The sequence below is a fragment of the Crinia signifera genome, chromosome 3 (assembly GCF_055691185.1).
Source record: "Crinia signifera chromosome 3, ASM5569118v1, whole genome shotgun sequence".
Classification (NCBI taxonomy): Eukaryota; Metazoa; Chordata; class Amphibia; order Anura; family Myobatrachidae; genus Crinia; species Crinia signifera.
The window spans coordinates 250133903-250157221 of NC_139219.1; positions in this window are offsets into that span (position 1 = coordinate 250133903).

Here is a 23319-nt window from a genome sequence, read left to right on the forward strand (position 1 = left end):
ATTTTCTTGTTTTTTTACATATATAGATATATATATAGATATACATACATACATACATACATGGAATATAAGAATATATATAAAATAGAGTATATATGTACTGTTAAAAGGAATGACATTTAAAAAGTACTGTATATGTGTAGAGGAGTACAATTACTGTAGGAACTTTATCTAGTGGAATCATGAGTAACTGGGTGTCCAAGAGTGATGAGTTACAAGTGATTTAAGCCCAAGGAAGTGTATTCATTTACTGGTGATGTATATTCTATTACAGGGCATGTGTTTTTCATTACATTAAATATGCATTTCTTTACAGGCAATACAGTATGTGTTGAAGTGCATAAGCCTGGTGGATGAAATAGAGTGGCTACTGTATATCATTTAATATGCTACAAAAGGGTACCGTGAATCTTGCATAACTGGTTCCATGAACTAGGGTAGACATATTAGCCATCTGTGCAGACTCTTTCTGTGACTTTTATAGTGTTTTTTTTTTAATTGCACATGCTTTGAAAAACTTCTTAAATAATTGCTTCAAAACACATTATCTAGCTGTTATATCACTTGGAAAATAAAGAAACATCAAAGCTGTTAAAATGCTTTTTTTGAAAGTAGGGAAGTAGGAACTGTAGCAACCTATGCGCTTACTACAGACCCAGAGGCATTATGGATCCAGCTATATGTAGTCTCCTAGGGCTAATAACACCAAGCAAGCAACATAATTGCTGAGTTACTGATGCATAAGCACCAATTTGTTCTGGGAACACCACCAACACCATACGAGCTAGAATATGAAAAAATATTCTGGAAAAGATATGTTAGGTACTGTACGTAAAATAACATATTAAATATGAATTTTTGCACAATTTACTTTTCTGTGGGACTTTCTTCTCTCAGCATACAGTCAAGGAGCCATATTCCCATCATAAAAACATAGCATTTGATGGCAGATAAGAACCATTTGGGGCATCTAACAATATTGTTACCTCAAACCCTATTTTATTCTTATTTCTTTGTAAGCATAACCTTATGTCTATCGTTTAAATTGTTGTGTAAATACGTGGTGACGGGGAGCTCTGCTGAAGCTGTGTGCTGGCCAGTGATCTCTGGTGAGAGAACACTGGTGATTACTAGATTTGGATTGTATGCAGCCAAGATCTAGTCAGGTGATAGGGAGCATCACTGAGGGGTACATTCAGGAGGCAATGTGTGCCCTAATTTCTAAGTGATCTAATCAGATTGCTTAGAAATACCTTTAAATCACCTCATGTGTATGAGCCTTTAGCCACTACCACCTATGAGGCTTTTCCACTTGTACACTACCTTTCTGTGTTTGTTGCATGCACTGTCTATTGTGGTTCCATAGGTGACATCATTTCAGGTAAGGCTTGCTGTGATTTGTAATCCACCATAAAAATCGTTTTAATGTTTAACTCTCTTATTGCTTTAAACCCTGCATTCACTGCCAGCAGATGTGCAGGGAATTGTTCTGAACTTTGTCACTCAGATGGGGGTGAGGGAGAAGTTCCTGACTTCCCACGGGTCGCCAGTACTAGACTGACCCATTTGTAGCTGGTTAACATTATGACAAAGGGACCCTTCATTGTGTCTCTCCGTGCTATAGTGTATAGCAGATGCAGGGTGAGGGTCAGCTTAAAAACATTTTAGACCACTCTGTCGAAATGTACATGGGCTTCTCAATGGCAGCAACTACGCTTCGAAAAAACAGCTGTATGCACTATTGGGACAATAATGGATGCACCTATGTTTTCTACTAATTCTAACAGGGCTGTAGCTAGGGGTGTGCCACATCTGCCTTGCACACAGCACAGGTCACCTTGAGGTAAAACTGACAGTCACGGCAAAGTCCATATTGCTGGGCCCACAACTGGTAAGTGTAGAGATGTATAGCATCTTTGTGCACTACTGGCAGTGCAGTAACTACCGCACTGGGAGTGAGCAGCACCAGAGTCTGACCACTGGCACACTTAGCAACACTCACAGGACATCAGCCGCACTCACAGGAATTAATGACAGCAATGCAGAGTACTCCAGGTTGTCTGTCTTAGGTGTTGCTGGGTGATAATCTGCTTCTCGCTTTGCCACAACTCTCTACTCACAACAGTGCTGAATACCCACCTCTATCTCCGCCTCCCCCCTCTGTCTATCTCTTCACTGGCTCCCCATTCCTTTCCGAGTTCTCTTTAAACTCCTCACCACCACCTACAAGGCTCTCTCCTCCTCCACCGCTCCTTACCTCTCTTCACTGATCTCTATCCACACTCCCTCCCGTCCTCTTCGCTCCATCGCTGACCGCCGACTGACCTCTCACCTAATCACCTCCTCCCACTCCCGTGTCCAAGACTTCTCTCGCGCTGCCCCCCTGCACTGGAACAACCTCCCGCCACCCATCAGGCTTTCTGATTCCCTTACCTCCTTCAAGCGCTTCTTTAAAACCCACTTTTTTCGACTAGCCTATCCCTCCTCCTAACCTCTTTTGATCCTCCTATCCTGCCTCCGTTCCCCTCCATTCCTACTTATCCTGTTGTTTTTCGTTCGTCCACCCACCTATTTTTAGTATGTTAACTCTTATGAGTAGGGTCCTCCTGCCTCACGTACTCACCCTACCTCTTTACCTCACCTGTCCTCCTGTCCTGTTCTTCCCTTCCTCTACTTCATCTTCAGTCTCCTTGACAATTTGACACCTACTTCTGAACTGATGCTGATTTTATTTCTACCAGCTATACCCCTATTTATACTGTATTTTTTAACACACCCTGTACGTTACATTGTCATTTGTTTTTTGTTTGCTATGTACGGCGCTGCGGACACTTTGCGGCGCCTTATAAATAAACGTACTACTACTACCCACTGCCATCCATGACATTGTAAGCACCTCTCTTCTCTCTGCTGGCTACCTTACACAGCGCTGCCCTCTCTGCTTCTTCCCTCAGGCCCAGCTCTTTCGGCTGCTGGGTGCCCTGATAGGAGGCAAAACACAGCCCAGATCCTTCATGCTGTTCCATTGCTCCTCTCTAACAATCATTGGGGGGTCTTTTATTTATGAACTCTCGTCTATTGCCCGGATGCTTCTCACTCTGGCATGCAGGGCCCAGATGCTGTCCCCTATGGGCTCCTTAATGATGTGATACAATTCACTTTATTGTAATTATCATGTATAACATAGCAACAAAATACAGTTTTAGCATCAGCCAGATACAATATACAGCTCCCATGCCATACCATATGAATGTTCTTTAATATATGAACAGATAAGCGGTGACTTTTTAGGACTCACCGCACTACTGTAGAGCTGGTGGACACTCGACTTCGCTATCTGCCCGCGCCTGCACCATCTTGCCAGCACTACAGTATCTCCGCCTCTGCTGCAGCATACAGTGAAAAGGGGGATTGGGGGTGGAAATTAACTCCTGCAGTCCATTTTATGTATTGTCCTTACTTTGAATATGGGGGCGCCAAATCTAGTTCTAGCACTATGTAACACCCACCTAAGCAATATATTACGTTTGTCACAGTGTGTATTTCAAGCAGCCTCGGGAGATGCTTAAGAGGTCAGGGGAAGGTCACATGACCAGTGTCAGGTGGTAAGGTCAGTGACAGTTTGAAGGGAGTGTCAGTTGATGGAGTCATGTACAAGGCCCACTGTGTATTTTCAGAGCAGGCGCTGTCTGTGAGGAGCCTGTCCTGAGGTAATGGCTGAGTGGTGCTGCTGAGGTACTACAAGCGGTGATCATCAGGAGACAGCATCTTATATACCTGTAATACTTGAGCTAATGATCGGGTAGTGCTGAGGTACAAGCCAGCATCAGTGCGTGTGGTGAATGGGAGCTGTGCTTCAGCAAATTTGGAGAGCTGTCACTTTTGAAGCAGAGTCTGCAATATGGACAACTGACAGGAGTGCCAGGACTCACACCTCACAAATGCTACAGGAGAGTACATAGCTAAATCCAAGGAGCACAACTATAGCACAGGAGCAGGGATTTACATTGTGGCAGGGAAAAACACATGGAGGTACACTGAGACAAACAAGTGCCTCCGCCTGTGAGGGAACTGTGTAAGTGATAGTGACTACCAATGTAACAGCACAGAGAGAGAGAGAGAGAGAGAGAGAGAGAGAGAGAGAGAGAGAGAGAGAGATTGCAGGGAGACCCTAGCACTCATGGCTAGGAGAGCCAGCATCGCTATATATAATAACATTAACTGAGGTGCTCAGAGAAAATGAACTTTAACAGCAACTACTGTACACCAGGGAGTATGGACAGTCAGCGTGCTTGGATTTCTATAAGTAAACGGTCACCATCCTTAGGACATGAATCTCAGAAAGCGTTCTTGAGTAAATGGGATACTATATTTCTAGAAATCATTACAAAAGTAACTGGAAGTGCACCAACGTACAGTATATGGACATGCGCATGAACTAAAATTTGGTATTTAAGTTTTGTATGGGTTATTTAGCTAAAACAACTTTAAAGCTTTAAAGTAAATTGTTTCTATATCCAAAAGAGTGAATGCATGGCCTACTATTGAAGGTTGTTTAAGGGTCACCCTCAAGGTGGTAACTTAGTTGGTACATTACATTTACCTAGTAACAAAGTTAGGGTAAGCTTTAGATTGTAGAAAATATAAAATTTGGATATTCTTACATATTAATATGATGTATATGCTATTGTGGTAAAGTGTGTGCTGTGTTATTACTGTGGTTTTTGTGCTTAGAAACACAGAAACAGTCGTTTTTGATAAATAATTTGAACATTTTTTATATTTATTGTGATATTTACCTAGTTGAGTTTGGGGAACCACCCGCCTCTCTGCTGTGGGCATGCAAAGTTTGAGAGAAGCCCCAGGAATGAACAGTTAGCAATTCGTACCAGTCAGTTCTCCAAAACATACGAACCCCACTAGGAGGGGGTTGCTATAACAGGACACAAACATGTCTAGTTACGGCTCTGCATTGTACTATCAACACAAAAAATTAGGGGTACTTGTAATAGCCTGTAATTTTCCAGAAGCTTCCGGACATCAACGAGATTGCAGCTACATTTAAAGTGGCAACCAGTTCTAAGGCTGAATGGTGAAATCAGAATCATTTACATAAACCCATGGGGTGACATTCTATGGGATGAGATAATCTGACTTTGGCGAATTTTATCGCAAAAACGGCCGTTTTCGCACTTTTTCCCGAATTCGCATATTTAATGAGATGCGAAAATCGGCAAAAAGTGCGGTTTTGCCGCGAAATCGCACTTTTTAGAAGTGCGATTTTTAGTTTTCGCCAGAACTCGCATCCAGATGTTTTCACATTGAAAAGTATACAATTCGCATATTTAATGAGATGCGAATTTGAAAAATGTGTCTAAAAATCTCAAAAAAATCAGACCAGGTTCTGATATGCGATTTGGCCAGAACCCTGCACAGATCATAGAGATCTGTGCATGGCCCTGTGTTAAAAAATGTGGAAAAGTGTTTTTTCACAAAAAAAATTGCGTGGGGTCCCCCCTCCTGAGCATAACCAGCCCCGGGCTCATTGAGCCAGGGCTGGTTCCAAAAATACGGGGGACAAAAAGCATAGGGGTCCCCCGTATTTCTGAAACCAGCCCCGGACTCTTGGACCGGTCCTGGTTCCAAAAATACGGGGGACAAAAAATCTGGGGGTCCCCCGTATTTTGAAACCAGCACCGGGCTCCAACAGCACTCGGTGTCATGCCACAGCCGGGGGACACTTTTTATATAAGGTCCCCCGGCCGAAACATGAGCACCGTGGCTGGTCAGCCTTGGACGGGGTACCTGGAGGAGTGGGGACCCCCCCATAAAGGGGTCCCCCCCCCAGGCTTCACCCGTCCAGGGCTGAAGCCCGGGGCTGTCACCGGCGTCCGTGGCCAGTGGACGCCGGCCTGATAGGGTTAAATCCATCATAAATATCATTACATTGCTTTTTACCGGCGAACTACAAGTGCCAGCAGACCTCCCCCGCATGCTGGGACTTGGAGAACCACAAGTCCCAGCATGCGGGGCATTAATGGGCCCGCTGGGACTTGTAGTCCACCTGTAAAAAGAATGTTAAAAAAAAACACACACAGAGCAGTAAAACTTTATTACACACACACACCTCACTTTTACACCGCTATACATACCGATCCAGGATCCAGCGCTGGTCTCTCTGCAGCAGAGCCGGACAGCCCGCACTGACAGCGGGCTGAACCGGCTTCCTCCGATGCAGCTAACAGCTTCTGTCGCGCTGTCCCAGCGCTACAGAGGCTGAGAGCGTGATTGGCCGATGCGTCTCCATGGAGACGCATAGCTCAGCCCTGATTGGCTGAGCTATGCGTCTCCATGGAGACGCATAAGCCAAAGACGCTCTCAGCCTCTGTAGCGCTGGGACAGCGCTACAGAGGCTGTTAGCGGCATCGGAGAGAGCCGGTTGTCCCCGCTGTCAGTGCGGGGGTAGCCGGCTCTGCAGCAGAAGGGAGACCAGCGCTGGATCCTGGATCGGTGAGTATGTGGGTGTAAAAGTGAGGTGTGTGTGCAATAAAGTTTTACTTCTCTGTGTGTGTGTTTTTTTAAACATTCTTTTTACAGGTGGACTACAAGTCCCAGCGGGCCCATTAATGCCCCGCATGCTGGGACTTGTGGTTCTCCAAGTCCCAGCATGCGGGGGAGGTCTGCTGGCACTTGTAGTTCTTCTGTATCAAGCAATGTTATTTATGGAAGATTTAACACTATCAGGCCGGCGTCCACTGGCCACGGACGCCGGTGACAGCCCCGGGCTTCAGCCCTGGACGGGTGAAGCCTGGGGGGGACCCCTTTATGGGGGGGTCCCCACTCCTCCAGGTACCCCGTCCAAGGCTGACCAGCCACGGTGCTCATGTTTCGGCCGGGGGACCTTATATAAAAAGTGTCCCCCGGCTGTGGCATGACACCGAGTGCTGTTGGAGCCCGGTGCTGGTTTCAAAATACGGGGGACCCCCAGATTTTTTGTCCCCCGTATTTTTGGAACCAGGACCGGTCCAAGAGTCCGGGGCTGGTTTCAGAAATACGGGGGACCTCTATGCTTTTTGTCCCCCGTATTTTTGGAACCAGCCCCAGCTCAATGAGCCCGGGGCTGGTTATGCTCAGGAGGGGGGACCCCACGCCATTTTTTTTATTTTTTGATGAACAAAAAATCGCACATTTCCTTAAATTCGCACATTTTCATGCCTAAAATTCGCACATTTTCATGCCTAAAATTCGCACATTATCGCACCTAATCACACTTTTCATTCCAGAATTCGCACCTCATTAAATATGCGAATTCGCGGCAAAAATGCGATATTAAAAAAGTGCGATAAAGGAACACCGATAGCTGATTAAGTGAGAGGTGACATAAATCACCGAAGGGGCTTTACATGCTGCCTAGAGGAACAGATAGGGGGAAGGGCTGCGTCTGGCAGCCAATGGGTGCAGTGGGGGGAGCTAGGTGGGGGAGAAGGGTCTGCTGACCAGAGAGAGACTTCCTCTCTGGGAATTTTCTGGAACCGGTAAGACCTCTGCCTTGCCGGCTCCTGGCTGTCCCTGATAATTTCCTTCCTAACTCTCTTTCTTTCCATAGCCTATTTCACACTGTCCTGTCTCTCTGTCCCTCTCTCTATCTAGCTAGTTGCCCAGAGTTTTAGCAGGATCTTTATAGTGGTGCCCCCGAGTTTAAGAGTGGGAAGAGCCCAGGCCTGATGCCCCGTCCGTCCAGGACCGCGCGCCCCCCAGCCCGTCTGGCTGACGCGCTGGACTTACCCAGAGCCGGTACTGCCGCCGGGGCCTCCCCAGGCCCGTGGCGGGGTGATCGCAGGAGTCCGGCGGGCGTCCAGCGGTCAGTGGCGAGGGCGTCACGTGGGCGCGGGTCCCACATTGATGACGCGGCCGGCAGCCCTGGCGCGAGGCGCGCCATCGGACACCCGGCCGCAGCGCGTCCAGCAAGGGGGGGGAGAGGCGGCAGGGGGGCTCGCAGCAGTGCTGCGCGGGGTGAAAATAACCGCAGTAATAGCGGGAGAGGCGCCGCTGCGGGCGCTAGGCCGGCGGCGGTGCCTGCTATAAGGCAGACACCCGCAGGGAGGCGGGCAGCGGTGGGGGGCACAGGGCGCCCATCTGGCATCCCCATTCTGGCCAGCAGGCTGGCCAGAAGTTATGTAGAGGTGCCACCTGCCGACCGCCCCTCAAATATACCGAGGCCGGCCAGCAGGGTGGCCAGGGGCGGGCGCAGGATTAGTCAGGATGCACGGGGACGGGGGGCTCTGGGGAGGTGGTGAACCCCCCCCATCCCAGGCTATATTGGGTATGTCCCCTTTGCACTTAGCCAGGAGGCGATGGCTGAGGAGAGCCAGGCTATTGCCTCGGTGCACGGCGGGGGGAAGTGCCCCAGGCGGCACTGGGTCCGAAGTAACGGGTCAGCAGACGCAACAAGCAGGGGGGGCCGTACAGGCGGAAGATAGGTGGCGCCAGTTAGTGTCGGTATTGGTCCCGCTGCTTAGCCAGAATACGCCGAGTTCTCCTCCCAGGGGGTCACAGGCGAGTAGTTCCACCGCGCTGCTCCCCAATGTGTCTGTGTCACAAAATGTCATGCCTACTCCAATGCCGGCTGTTCCCGTGGCTACAACGAACATGGAGGCGTCAACATCTGGCCCGCTGGTCGTTTCCGGGGGCACGTCCAGCCCAGCAACTCAGACGATGGCTGTTGCGGTAGCAGGAACATCAGGTGGGTCAGCGCGTAAGGCGAAGCGGCGCAGGCGCAAGTCACGCACCTCCTCCTCCTCCTCCGGGTCCAATTCAGGGACGTCGGATGAGGAGGGCGGGCGTAAGTCGCGGCGGAGACATCGGCGTTCTAGGCGACGCCGTAGGTACTCCCGTTCCACCAGCGGGAGTTCGGGATCACCACTTTTTCCAAAAGGGAATGTGGTGCGCTGTGATTATACGGCGGTGTGTCGGGGTTTGCGCAGGAGCGTGCAGGAGCGGATAAATGAAGGGAAATTCGTGAGTTTCTTCACTATGACTGCGCAGGCTGAGAAGGACTATCGCGCTGCAAAGAAGAAAGGGGGTATAGGGGAGGCAGCGTATTGCACTTACCATAGATGGCAGGCGGGGCTTTTCATGTTCGCTGCATGCTATTTAGAGACCAGGCCGCAAGAACACATGAATATGGTGCGTTATATGCACATGATTCATGAAATGTTCACGTCAGATGGCGGCACGGCATGGAAATCATATGATGAGGACTTCCGGCACAAGCAGTCGGGGTCAGCCATCATAGATTTCGGATGCAAGGACGTGGAGCTTTGGGTAGGCAAGAAGCCGGCGTCATCCGCTGCGCCCCCTGCCCCTCCTCCTCCTGCGCCTCCCGCCCCTATGGCGGCGGGCACAGTGGCTAGGCGACCCCCGCCCCCCTTTCGGAGCAACGCGGGTGGAGCACCCGCGGGTAGATGTTTTGGCTTCAATGGGGTCGGCTGCAACCTGGGAACCCGCTGTAGATTTAAGCATTCCTGCGCTCGATGTTGGGGACCCCACCCCGTCAGGGATTGCAACCGTGGCAGGCAAGGGGCCGCTCCGCCTAGGCCAGCCTCCGGGGTTGCTCCTCAGTAAGGCCCCCTCCCCTGTTCGGGTGGATCGCATCGTCCATTGGCTGAGCGATTACCCGGACAGACCTTGCGCGACTTTCCTGGCAGACGGATTCCGTTTTGGCTTTCGTCTCCCCATTCAAGGCGTAGTTAACACGAAATCCCCCAGGAACCTCAAGTCAGCCATAGACATGCCCCTCGTAGTGCTGGAAAAAGTTGCTAAGGAAGTGAGCCTGGGGCGAATGGTGGGACCTTTCGGGACCCCTCCGATCGGGGATTTGGTGCTCTCCCCGGTGGGGGTGGTCCCAAAAAAGGAGGCGGGTAAGTTTCGGCTTATTCAGCATTTGTCTCATCCGCCAGGCTCATCGGTGAACGACGCAATTCCCGAGGAATTGTGCCGGGTCAGTTATCAGTCTTTCGAACAAGCTTTGGCTATCGTGCGTAATTTTGGCGCGGGAGCGTTGCTGGCGAAGATTGATGTGGAATCGGCGTTCCGCCTGCTTCCATTGCATCCGGACTCGTTTCGGTTCATGGGCTTTCGGCTACCCACAGGTTTCTACGTGGATAGGTGCTTGCCCATGGGCTGCTCGATATCCTGCGCTTACTTCGAGCGTTTTAGCACTTTCTTGCACTGGTGCGCACAGAGGGAGTCGGGGGAGTGGGGATTGGCTCATTACCTAGACGACTTTCTATGCGTGGGCCCGGCTGGGTCCTCACGTTGCGCAGCACTATTGGGAGTAGTTCAGCGGTTGTTTGAGTTTTTTGGGGTGCCCATAGCAGCGGAAAAAACGGAGGGGCCAGTCACCTGCCTCTCATTCCTCGGGATAGAGATAGATACCCTAGCCGGCTGCTGTAGGCTTCCCCTTCATAAGCTTGAACGGCTGCAAGGGGTGGTCTCAGTGGCTTTGTGCGCGGGCAAGCTTCAGTTGCGCCAGCTCCAGTCGCTACTTGGCTTGCTGCATTTTGCTTGCAGAGTTATCCCGATGGGTCGGGTTTTCTGCAGAAAACTCGAACGCGCCATGGCAGGGATCCGGCATCCGTTGCATTTCGTGCGTTTATCTGCGGAGCTAAAGAGGGATCTCAAAATATGGAGTTCCTTTTTAGAACGGTTCAATGGGGTATTGATATGGCCGGCTCCTCGGCGTAGCAGTGCCCAATTGGAATTGTTCACGGATGCTGCTGGAGGGATTGGTTTTGGGGCCTACCTGCACGGGTCATGGTGCGCGGCGCCATGGCCCGTGGAGTGGGTCGCAGAGGGCCTTACGCGCAATTTGCTGTTGCTTGAATTATTTCCCATTGTGGTGGCCCTTGAGCTATGGGGGGATAGACTAAGGAATTCCTGCATAGTTTTTTGGTGCGATAACCTGGGGGTGGTTCAGGCGATAAACCGTCAGGGCTCCTCCTCGCTCCCTGTATTGAGGTTGTTGTCTCGCTTAGTCTTGCGTGCTTGCTGTTAAACATCCAATTCACTGCCAAGCATGTGCCGGGGGTGGAGAATTCGATCGCGGATGTTTTATCTAGGGGGGATTGGGCCCGTTTTCACACCTTGGCCCCCGATGCAGACATCGTTGGTGAGTCATGTCCCCCTTATGTTTGGCAGATGATCAGGCCGGCATGGAGGGCTTAGCCATGCGGGCCATCGCACCAAGGACTCTGAGATGCTACCAAGAAGGGTGGCAGGAGTGGGAGCAATTCAGGCTCTCCTCCGAGCAGGCAGGTAAGGCTATGGTGGCTTTTGTTTGGCACCTGTATTCTTTGAATTTCTCTGTTGCCGCGGTTAGGCGGGTGTTGTCCGGGGTCTCCTTTTTCTCATCCTTGTATGGTCGTGCTGACCCATCTAAGTCTTTTCTAGTTTCTAGAGCATTGAGGGGTTGGCAACGGGCCACTCCGGCAGTCTCCGACCGAAGGCGGCCTATTGATATTGCACTGCTCCCACCGCTGCTGGGTGCCCTCCGGGACGTTTGCTACCCTCGCTACGAGGTCCTACTGTTCCGGTTGGCATACGCAATGGCATATCATGGGGCCTTTAGGATTGGGGAGCTGGTGGCGCCGTCCAGGAATGCCCCGTCGCCTTTGGACGTGACCGATGTGGTGGTCCAAAGGGATTCTGTATTGTGTCATATGCGACGGTCCAAGACGGACCAGACTGGGAGGGGGCGGTGGCTGTCGTTGCTCCCAGGTACGGCGGAAGGGGTGTGCCCGGTGGAGATGGCCTTGGCCTTTCAACAGGTGCGCCCCGACCGCCCGGGTGCGTGGTTGATGCATGAGGACGGGTCACCGCTCACTAGGTACCAGTTCTGCCATGTCCTGGGCCGGGCGCTGGGGGCCTTGGGCCTCGATCCAAAGGAGTTTGGGTCTCATTCCTTTAGGATCGGGGCTGCTACGTTTGCAGCTGCGGGGGGCCGCTCCGACGCAGAGATTCAGTCTCTGGGCCGATGGCGCTCCGCAGTCTTTCGCAGGTACATTCGGCCAACTCTCTCTGTCACTTTGCCGGATCATGGTTCACTGGATGCATAAGCACTCGTCAACCTACTGTGGGGGTCTTGAGGTGTGTTCACATTTCCCCCGGGGGCACAATTTGGCTGATCCCTAATTTGTTATGGCGTAACTGATAGTTTACTCCGGGGGTTTGTGTGTTTTGTGCCTCAAGATCTGGTGCCATGGTCCAAAAACTTTATCTTCTCCCCCCCCTCTGGTATGCGTGTTTTCAGTTTGCATTGTTCGGAGCGGTCTTAATGTATTGTACCCTGTTGCAGGTCGGCAGGATGTCAGGAGCGTGTGGGTCATAGGCCATTCTTTCGTGTATTGGGCCTCAAGGTCGCCTGTGGCCTCGGATGTGTGCGTTTATCCGGAAGCAGGAATGGTGCGATGGTTGGGTGTGAGAGGCATGCGCTGGTGTGCCTTGCAAGAACAGCTGTTGAGGGCCAGGCGAAATTACGGCACTCCCGGGGTGCTGATCATCCATTTGGGCGGCAATGATGTGGGGCAATGCACGACCTTGGAGCTACGGTCCCTCATCATCAGGGATTTTCATATTGTTGCGCAGGCATGGCCGGCTTGTAAACTGGTCTGGTCAAATATGATTCCCAGGCGTGTATGGAGATCGGCTCGATCTTGCCCGCGGGTGGATAGCTCTCGGAAGAAAGTAAATTCAGCTGTGGAGCGATATGTGTTGGAAAATGGGGGGGGTGTCATCCGACATGATGGCATCGTTTTCCAGAGATCAGAGCTGTATAGGGAGGATGGCGTGCACCTGAGCACGGAGGGCATGGCAATGTTTTTGGAAGACCTGTTTTTGTTTTTGAGAAATCAGTGCTGAGCGTTGTTATTGTTGGTGGCGGTGCTGCGGCTTAGGGCCTAGCTTGGCGGTAAAGAACGGTCAACTGTGTTGATGGAATGTGTGTACATTAGTGGGTGCGCTCTCCAGGCATCGATTGTCACGAGCCATACTTCTATGCACGGAAGATGGCTGCCTCCACCGACACCGGTGGTTGGCTGGGAGAGTTGGTCACCAGCGGTGTGTGAATGTTATGGTGACCCTACCCACCCCCTTTTTCTTTGATCTGACCGTTCTTTAGTGCCGCCACCAATTTTATAGTCTTTAGTTTGTTGTCAAAATAAATTTGACATTCGTTATTTTGAAACGCCAGCACTTGTGTCCGTGTCGTTATTTTAGATACAGTAAGTGTAGTTTAAGTTAAGTGTTAAGGGTTTAAGCATGAAGGTACCGATGGTGAATTTACGGAACACCGATAGCTGATTAAGTGAGAGGTGACATAAATCACCGAAGGGGCTTTACATGCTGCCTAGAGGAACAGATAGGGGGAAGGGCTGCGTCTGGCAGCCAATGGGTGCAGTGGGGGGAGCTAGGTGGGGGAGAAGGGTCTGCTGACCAGAGAGAGACTTCCTCTCTGGGAATTTTCCCCACCCACCCATCCCTATTTTCTGTCTCTATTTCTTCTTTGGGCGGCGGTAAAGAACGGTCAACTGTGTTGATGGAATGTGTGTACATTAGTGGGTGCGCTCTCCAGGCATCGATTGTCACGAGCCATACTTCTATGCACGGAAGATGGCTGCCTCCACCGACACCGGTGGTTGGCTGGGAGAGTTGGTCACCAGCGGTGTGTGAATGTTATGGTGACCCTACCCACCCCCTTTTTCTTTGATCTGACCGTTCTTTAGTGCCGCCACCAATTTTATAGTCTTTAGTTTGTTGTCAAAATAAATTTGACATTCGTTATTTTGAAACGCCAGCACTTGTGTCCGTGTCGTTATTTTAGATAAGTGTAGTTTAAGTTAAGTGTTAAGGGTTTAAGCATGAAGGTACCGATGGTGAATTTATGGGCGATATTGAAAGTGCGAAAAATTCTCATCCCATAGAATGTCACCCATGGTCTTTTATGACACACAGGTAAATGGTGAAAGAGCCTTTCTATATTTTATCTAAAATATGTTTTGTTTCTTTTTGTATTGACATTTACCTCTAAAATCTCCTTACCTTACTGCTGTTGTGAGCTTTAAATCACTCAGTTTACGTTATGTTCTTTAAAACATGTCATTATTGAAGTGTTCTTATTAACATTTGGAAAGGATATACAGTACCATACAGAGGGCTTTGATTAGTGAGCCATGTTGTCTGGATCATTATCTATAATTACAGATTTTTCACTTTTCGATGAACAAATGATAAGCATAGAGAGGAAAAAATTAAAAAAAGAAATACTGATAAGTAAAAATCTTTTCGTAAATGTGTCTGGGTTATATTCTACTTTACAATAAAATGCTCAAGGTCAGGTATAATAAAATATTTTTAATAGAAGCATAACAGATTTTGTGCAATAAGTGACAATCCGCTGAACAGATTTACCTGAATATTTTATATAAATGCTTCTCTGATCTACTTTTGAAAGTTAATCTACCCTTTTCCTTGTACATTAGATTTAAAACCAGAGATTTATTTTCTGATTATAGAAGCAGAAAATCTTTGGTCTTTTGAGAATTATTGTCCTTCACCTTAAGCCCACTGTCTTTTATTACTCAGTCATTTACAGTATGTCTGAAGATTTTGATGCGCAATCTCCCTTTGCACAAAACCTGACATTAGACTCTCTAATGCGCATCATTAAAGGTGAAAAAGTCTAAATGTGTATCTTAAAGTCTTGTTAAAGGTGAATTATCAATGCATTGAATTATCATTGCATAGCACAATATACAGTATACAGTATGTTTTTAGCTGATTTAAAGTCTTCAATCAAAAATGTCTACTTTGCATATTCATGAAGACTTGGTACATGTAGACTTGGCAGATTGGGAATCTATGAGGTGATTCAGGTTGGTTGAAGTTGCGGGTCTGCACTTGCGTATGCAAAAATAGGCACATGCAGACCCACAGTGCATACGCTTTAGTCGAGTATCACACTCACCGAGGCATTCACACACACAGCGGTGCGGGCAGGGAGCCGGAGCATGGGGACGCCTTGAGTTTCCTGGGTTGTCCCAGAAAATCAATGGGTGCGCCCAGAAAAACACTGGGCACCCCCATGTGAATGCAGGCATGCCAAAGCCTGCTTGTGGCGGGCTGCTGATGTCATAGGACATCCGCCACTTTCCCCGTCTTCGTCCCGGCGCTCGTAAATAAAAGTCATTTGTGAACTGGTGGAACAATCATTCCACGATCGCTGACCATTGAATGATTCCCCCCGTACACTCGCATGTGAATGGATGTGTGAGTGTACACATCCATTCGCATGTAAATGTGGCAGTTTGTTCAGGGAATGGGGGTGTGAGTTTGCTTACAAAGTCGGCGGTGTCTAACCGCTCAGTAAACAATGAATGTACACTGCTTACTGAGCCAACATGAATCACCCCCTTAAAGTGGATCTGCAAAAAATGTCGCAAAAAGTTTCTCACTAACAAGCACACATTTCCAGCCTGCCACCTTCTAACCAAACCCACACAACCAGTTTCACCCTCTACCCTCTTATTTACCCACAGCACACCTAGCTCATACATAAATGACAATAATAATGATTATAACAATAATAAAGATGCACTGCTATATTGATCAGAAAATCTAAGGGGTTACAAAAAAAACATATTAATATACTCAAAAATGGATGCATTATGTAAAAAAAGAACATGTCTAGTGTGCTAGTGTGCTAGTGTGAAATTTGTACCTATTTTTGGTCACAAGTTCAGGTATCAACTAACATTTTTATTTATTCAATTATTTGCATTTGTTTTCATAGCTGCCATAAGCAGCAGCCGGTGGGTGTGGTGGACAGTTGATCAGCCAGGGCTGTCTTAGCGCATGAGATTGATGGGCAGTTTGTTGCCCAAAGGCCCTCTAAACCTAGGGGCCCAATGCCCAAGCCATCGGTCAGCAGCATTGTTCACAATTATAGACGCAGCAGCTGCAGCCAGCTTCCCACACTCTCCCCCCTCAGCACCCCCCTCAGCAGCCACAGACAGGTAGACAGGTTTTCTCCTCCGCTACACCCTCCCCCCCCCCCCCCCCCGCAGCAGTCAGGGACAGCCTACTCCCACAGCAGCCGGGGACAGCCCCTCCCTCCCCTGCAGCAGCCGCAGACATCCCTCCAGCACAACAACTGGTTACGGCATCTCCCCCTCCCTCCGCAGCAGCCACTGACAGCTTTTAACAACCCTGAACCCCGCAGCAGCCGTGGACAGCTTCCTAGTTCTCCACCTACTGCGCGCAGCCAGCAAACCTGCTAGCAAAGATTCCCTCGACCACAGAGAATAAAAGGTCAGCACGCTCCCTGCCGTGGTGATGTTCCTGCACCTGATTTAATGGTCAGTCACATACCCTCCAACATATAAAAGTTAGAAATCAGTACACATGTTTAAATATGAGTGTCCAATGGTAAACAGGGTGTGCCCATGGGTTAAGGGGGCATGCCCACGCCCCCCTTTTTGAATGTGTGCTCTACTGGGCATGTATGTATATATATATATATATATTTGGTACTGCTTTCCTAGCACGGCGCCCACGATCTTGATTGCGTCCTCTGACCTTTTCATACCCCCACTATCCACGTCGGCGTGGAGTTGATTTTATATAGTGTGGCGAGAGCAGTGAGCCACCGAGTTCGAAGTGTGGCGAGCGGACATGTAATACATGTGAAGTAGTCCGCGGGGCTCGCCGCGCTTCGGGCTCGGTGGCTCGCTGCGCTTGCCACACTATATAAAATCAACTCCACGCCGACGTGGATAGTGGGGGTATGAAAAGGTGGGAGGACGCGTACCGCCGCCCCTCGCAGGCTCGCTGCGCTCGCCATGCTTCAATGGTTATTGGGGGCTCACGATTTTTTATCTCATGCATCTTATGGATGCATAAGATCCATGAGATGCATAAGATGAGATCCATACGATTAAAAAATCGTTTCAATTGTATTGATTGTATGCCTTAAGTAAGGCATACAATCAGTGAGACGGGCGCCGTGCTAGGAAAGCAGTACCATATATATATATTTTTTTAATTAACACACCCCTTACATACTGTATATACAAATGAATGCTCCATTCACCTCCCGCCATGGTTGCTGCACAGTTTTTCACGAAAATTCAGCTCAGGCTGAGTGCGGGAGGGGTCGCGGGACGTGTAATGTCATGGTGCATGCTGCAGGGACCCGCCGCAATGCACTACTGGGAACGGAGATTGCCAGAGAGGTGCCAGGATTGGCAGAATAATTCTTCTTTCCTTCCTTGCCAGGCCCGATCAAGGAGAGAAGGAGGAGCCACCTGAACCTATCAGAAAATTGGTACAATCGGTACACTCTCTGATTTAGCCGGTACAGACTGTTAAAAAGAACGGTACTGTACCAGCTAAATCGGTACAGTTGGAGGGTATGCAGTCAGTCTCCCTTATTTTAACTGCTTAAACTAACTATATATTTTTTTTCTGCATAAGACACAGGGCCTCAGCTACTGAACTCCAATTGGCCCTAGCTGGAGGGTGGGGTGATGTAGTGTAGTGTAGCGTGTATGGAGATGTAGTACAGTGTAGCATGTAGGGGGGTGTAGGGTAGTGTAGAATGTATGGGGATGTAGTATAGTGTACTGTAGCTTCTTGGGGGATGTAGTTTAGTGTGGAGTGTAGTGTGTAGGGGGATGTCATGTAATGTAATGTAGCATATAGAGGGATGTAGTGCAGAGTACCATGTAGGGGGTGTAGTATAGTGTAGGAGGGCACAGTGTAGTGTAGCGTATAGGGTGATGTAGTATAGTGTAGCATGTAGGGGTATATAGGATATTGTAGGAGGATGCAGTGTAGCGTTGCTTTTAGGGTGATGTAGTATACTGTAGCATCTAGGGGAATGTAGTATAGTTTAGGGGGATGTAATGTAGCGTATAGGGGGATAGTAGTGCAGAGATTAGCATATAGGGGATGTAGAATAGTGTAGGGGATGTAGTGTAGTGTAACATATAGGGGATTGTAGTGTAATATAGTGTAGCATATCGAGGATGTAGTGTAGTTATGCAGTGCAGCGTAAGTGAACACACATGGGGGTATGCAGTGGAACCTGCTGCTGGGAGTATGGTGACCAACTCATCCCTTTAATCCAGGACACATATTAATTACACAGGTTCTGTGGCTGGCTTTCACCTGGTTTAAAACTGCCACACCTCAAGACTCCATTTCACCTGGTTTTAAACTGCCACACCTCAAGACTCCATTTCACCTGGTTTTAAACTGCCACAGATCCTGAGTAATTAATATGTGTCCCGAATTAAAGGGATGTGTTGGTCACCCTAGCTGGGGGCCATGTGACAGAGAACTTAAGGCATGTGGGGCACACTGTGGGCAATATCATCCAATTATTTGTAATTGGGTGGAGAGGGGCCCAAAGCATATATTTACACCTGGGCCTACCACTTTCTGATTCCGCCTGTGTCCAGGAGGAGCTGCTATGGTGTGCAGTTTCTTACAGCAGCCCTAAGGTGAAGGAGATGAAGGGGGTATGGTTCTTAATCTAAATAACTCAGAGATTTCTTGTGAGTGATTATACAGTATATGTATATATATATATATATATATATATATATATATATATATATATATATATATATATATATATATATATATTATATAATTCCATAGACAAAAAACCTTACGGTTTCACATGTCCCATTAAGGCTTCTTACACATGATCTGGCATTTCAGAAACCTGTTGTAACTCTTCCACTCAAACTCCAAAAAGCAATGAAATTCCGATCATTAAGGCTGACGCCTTAATGGACGTGTTCCTTGCGCAATACAGATATGGTACGCCATCACAGCCTGTGGGTAAGTGCAGATTCAGCACTCTCACAGAGTGAGATTGCTGTCACTCACACAATGGTGGAGCTGCTAATTCACAGATTTGTGTGCACATGCAGTCTATGCAACTGAAGGTCTGAGCTGTTATGTGGCGCGCTCATCCTAATAAGTACCCACAATTATCTAACACTGTCTATCCCACTGAGTTATTAGAACTATACCACTGGGGTCCAACATCTCACACTCACTACCTACTATCCATTTCATTTAGTATTCACATGCAGATACCACAAACATCTTGCATAATTGCAAAAACTATAATACTCCAACTACTATGTATCTACACTTTCTTCTCCTACAGTATATGCCTCCATGTAGCTCTGTCTTCCCCAATCCTTACTGCTGTGTGTTCTCCTATCTATGCTAGTCTGTATTCCATCATCCACGTCAATGTGTATTCCCCACCTGTGCTGCCCTGTCTTTCAATGCCACTCTGTTTCCTTCTATCTGCGCCACTGGCTTCCCCTCTATTAGTGATACTGTCTCCCCCTCCATCCAGGCTGCTCTGTCCCCTCATCCATGCCACAGTTTCCTTCCATCTGTACTGCTGTCTCCTCTCTCCATCTGTGTTCCTGTTTTCCCTTCATCATCTTTGCTCTGCCACCCATCCACACTCCTCTGTCTACCCACCATCCCGGCTATGGTCTTTTTCCTATCTGGGCCACCTTTAATTGTCCCACTGTTTCCCACCTAATCGCATCACTCTGTCTTACCTTCCCCAATCTGTGCCACTCTTTTCCACCCATCTGCTTTGTTAGTTCCCCATCAGTGCTGCTTCGCCTTCCTACCATCTACGCATTTCTATTGCTCCCCATCCGCACCACACTGCCTCCTACCCCAATCAACACCACTTTTAACCCATCCTCTCGGCTCTGTTAACTGCTCAGACCTTCAGTTGCATAGACTGCATGTGTGTATTCCAATGAGCACACAAATCTGTGAATTAGCAGCTCCACCATTGTGTGAGTGACAGCAATCTCACTCTGTGAGAGTGCTGAATCTGCACTTACCCACAGGCTGTGATGGCGTACCATATCTGTATTGCGCAAGGAACACGTCCATTAAGGCGTCAGCCTTAATGATCGGAATTTCATTGCTTTTTGGAGTTTGAGTGGAAGAGTTACAACAGGTTTCTGAAATGCCAGATCATGTGTAAGAAGCCTTAATGGGACATGTGAAACCGTAAGGTTTTTTGTCTATGGAATTTCATGGCTTTTTTTCAATTTATTTTTTTAATTCAGAAATCTAAAATTTCACTGTAAGAATAAACATTGGATTTATTTAAATGTTTAACAATAACACACCCCTGGCAATGAGCATTACCCCTGGCTACAAGCATTACAAACCCCTGGCAATGAGTAAGACACCCGTCCAAGAGCATGAAACCCATTGTGTAAAAGCTTTACTGTAGGGCATTGCAGTGTGAGGCATATGGTGCAGGTGACCAGGGTGGTGGGCTTCCTGTGGATCTCTACCCTGTGCAGCAATGGCCGTGGGAGGGCTGCTGCGCATGCACGACAATGCACAACTCCTCCCATGGTCCTCCCTGCAAAGGACCATGGGAGGTGCAACATGTGACTGCGCATGCGCAGCAGCTCTCCCATGGCCATTTTGCTTTTGGGCAATGATCAAATTAGTTTTTTGGGTATAAACAAATACTGCTAAGAGAAATGTGACCAATTTTAGTGTAAAAAAAAAAAAGGAGGGAGGTAGTGAGTCACACCATACCTCTGGCGCTATATTGATTAAATTATTAATAGGCAAGGAAAGCAGCATATGACAACAACCAAACCAGCTTGTAAGTAGTAAAAGAAAATAATTGGAAAGCTGTCTCAGCGCTACCACTTATACCTTTGATTAAAGTAGGTCCACCTTTACAATAACGGCACAAGAGTCGGTTCAATTGAAATCTCAAAAATATTTTATTAACACATAATAATAAATTCATATACAAAAATATACATAAATCACATGCATTTAATGGTAAAATAATGTAACTTAAGGTGCTGGCATCCCAATTAATTAAAATAAATGAATGTAGCAGCAGCAGCAGACCTCACTTGAAGCTTAGAGCTCAGGGAAGGATGGTGATGGCGGTAAAGAGCTGGGTCATGGTCAGAGCCCAAAGCAGATGCCTGCCGGCAGAGGGACCAGCACTGGTGCAAGCACGGGGGGGCACTGAGGGGGGACAGCGTACACAGGGGGCACTGAGGGGGCTCAGCATACACATGGGGGGGGGGTACAGCGTACACATGGGGGGCACATGAGGGGGACAGCGTACACATGGGGGGGTGCACTAAGGGGGCACAGAATACACAAGGGGGAGGGACACTGAGGGGGGACAGCGTACATAGGGGGGAACTCAGGGGGGGACAGCGTACACACAGGGGGCACTGAGGAGGGACAATGAAGGGGCACATCGTACACATGGGGGGCAGTGAGGGGGCACATCCTACACATGGGGGGCACAGCATACACGTGTGGGGCACAGCATACACACGGGGGGCACAGCATACACACGGGGGGCACTGAGGGGGAACAGTGTACACACGGGGGGCACTGAGAGGACACAGCGTATACCTGGGGGGCACAGCGTACACCCAGGGGGCACAGCGTACACACGGTGGGGGCACTGAGGGGCGATAGCGTACACAAGAGGAGGTACTGAGGGGGGACAGCATACACATGGGGGTGTGTGCGTGCACTATGGGGGCACAGCATACATACAGGGGGGGCACAGCGTACACACGGGGGTGCACTGAGGGGGCACAATGTACACAGGGGGGCACTGAGGGGGGACAGTGTACACACGGGGTTGGGCACTAAGGGTGGACAGCATACAGAAAAGAGCTGGGTCATGGTCAGAGCCCAAAGCAGGTGCCCGCCGGCAGAGGGATCAGCACTGGTGCAGGCATGGGGGGGTGGCACTGAGGGGGGACAGCGTACACACGGGGGTGCACTAAGGGGGCACAGCATACACACGGGGGGCAATGAGGGGGCACGGCATACACATTGGGGGCAGTGATGGGGCACATCATACACACGGGGGCACAGTGGGGGGCAAGACGTACAGACGTGGGGGCACAGCGTACACACAGGGGGCACAGCATACACACGGGGGGCACAGCATACACACAGGGGGGCACAGCATACACACAGGGGGGCACAGCATACACACGGGGGGGGCACAGCATACACACGGGGGGGCACAGCATACACACGGGGGGGCACAGCATACACACGGGGGGGCACAGCATACACACGGGGGGGCACAGCATACACACGGGGGGGCACAGCATACACACGGGGGGCACACGGGGGTGCACTAAGGGGGCACAGCGTACACACGAGGGGCAATGAGGGGGTACGGCATACACATGGGGGGCAGTGATGGGCCACAGCATACACACGGGGGCACGGCGAACACGGGGGGGCACGGCATACACGGGGGGGCACGGCATACACGGGGGGGCACGGCATACACACGCGGGGCACTGAGGCGTACACAGGGGCATCGAGTACACAGTGTACACACAGGGGGCACAGCGTACATGCAGGGGGGGGGGGCACCGAGGTGGGACAGCATACACACTGGGTTGGGCACTAAGGGTGGACAGCATACAGAAAAGAGCTGGGTCATGGTCTGAGCCCAAAGCAGGTGCCCGCCAGAAAAGGGATCAGCACTGGTGCAGGCATGGGGGGGTGGCACTGAGGGTGGGCAGCGTACACACGAGGGGGGGGACACTGAGGGGCAATAGCATACACACAGGGAGGCACAGCGTACACACGGGGAGCAATGAGGGGGCACGGCATACACATGGGGGCAGTGATGGGGCACAGCATACACACGGGGCACGGCGTACACACAGGGGGGTCACGGCATACAAACAGCGGGGCGCGGCGCACACACGGCGGAGAGTGGTGCACACACGGGGGCTCAGCGCACACAGGGGGGATACTGAGGGGGATATCGTACACACGGGGGGCACTCATGGGGACAGCGTACACACGGGGGGCACTGAGGGGACACAGTGTACACACGGGGGCACTAAGGCGGCACAGCGTACACATTGGGGGGCACTGAGGGGACACAGCATACACACGGGGGGCACTGAGGGGACACAGCATATACATGGGGGGCACAGCGTACACCCGGGGGGCACAGCGTACACCCGGGGGGCACAGCGTAAGCCCCGGGGGGGCGCAGCGTAAGCCCCGGGGGGGCGCAGCGTACAGACAAGGGGTCACAGCGTACACTCAGGGGGGAGCGTACACACGGGGGCACTGAGGGGGGAGAGCGTACACACGGAGGGCACTGTGTGGGCACAGCGTACACATGGAGGGCACTGAGGGGACACAGCGTACACATGGAGGGCACTG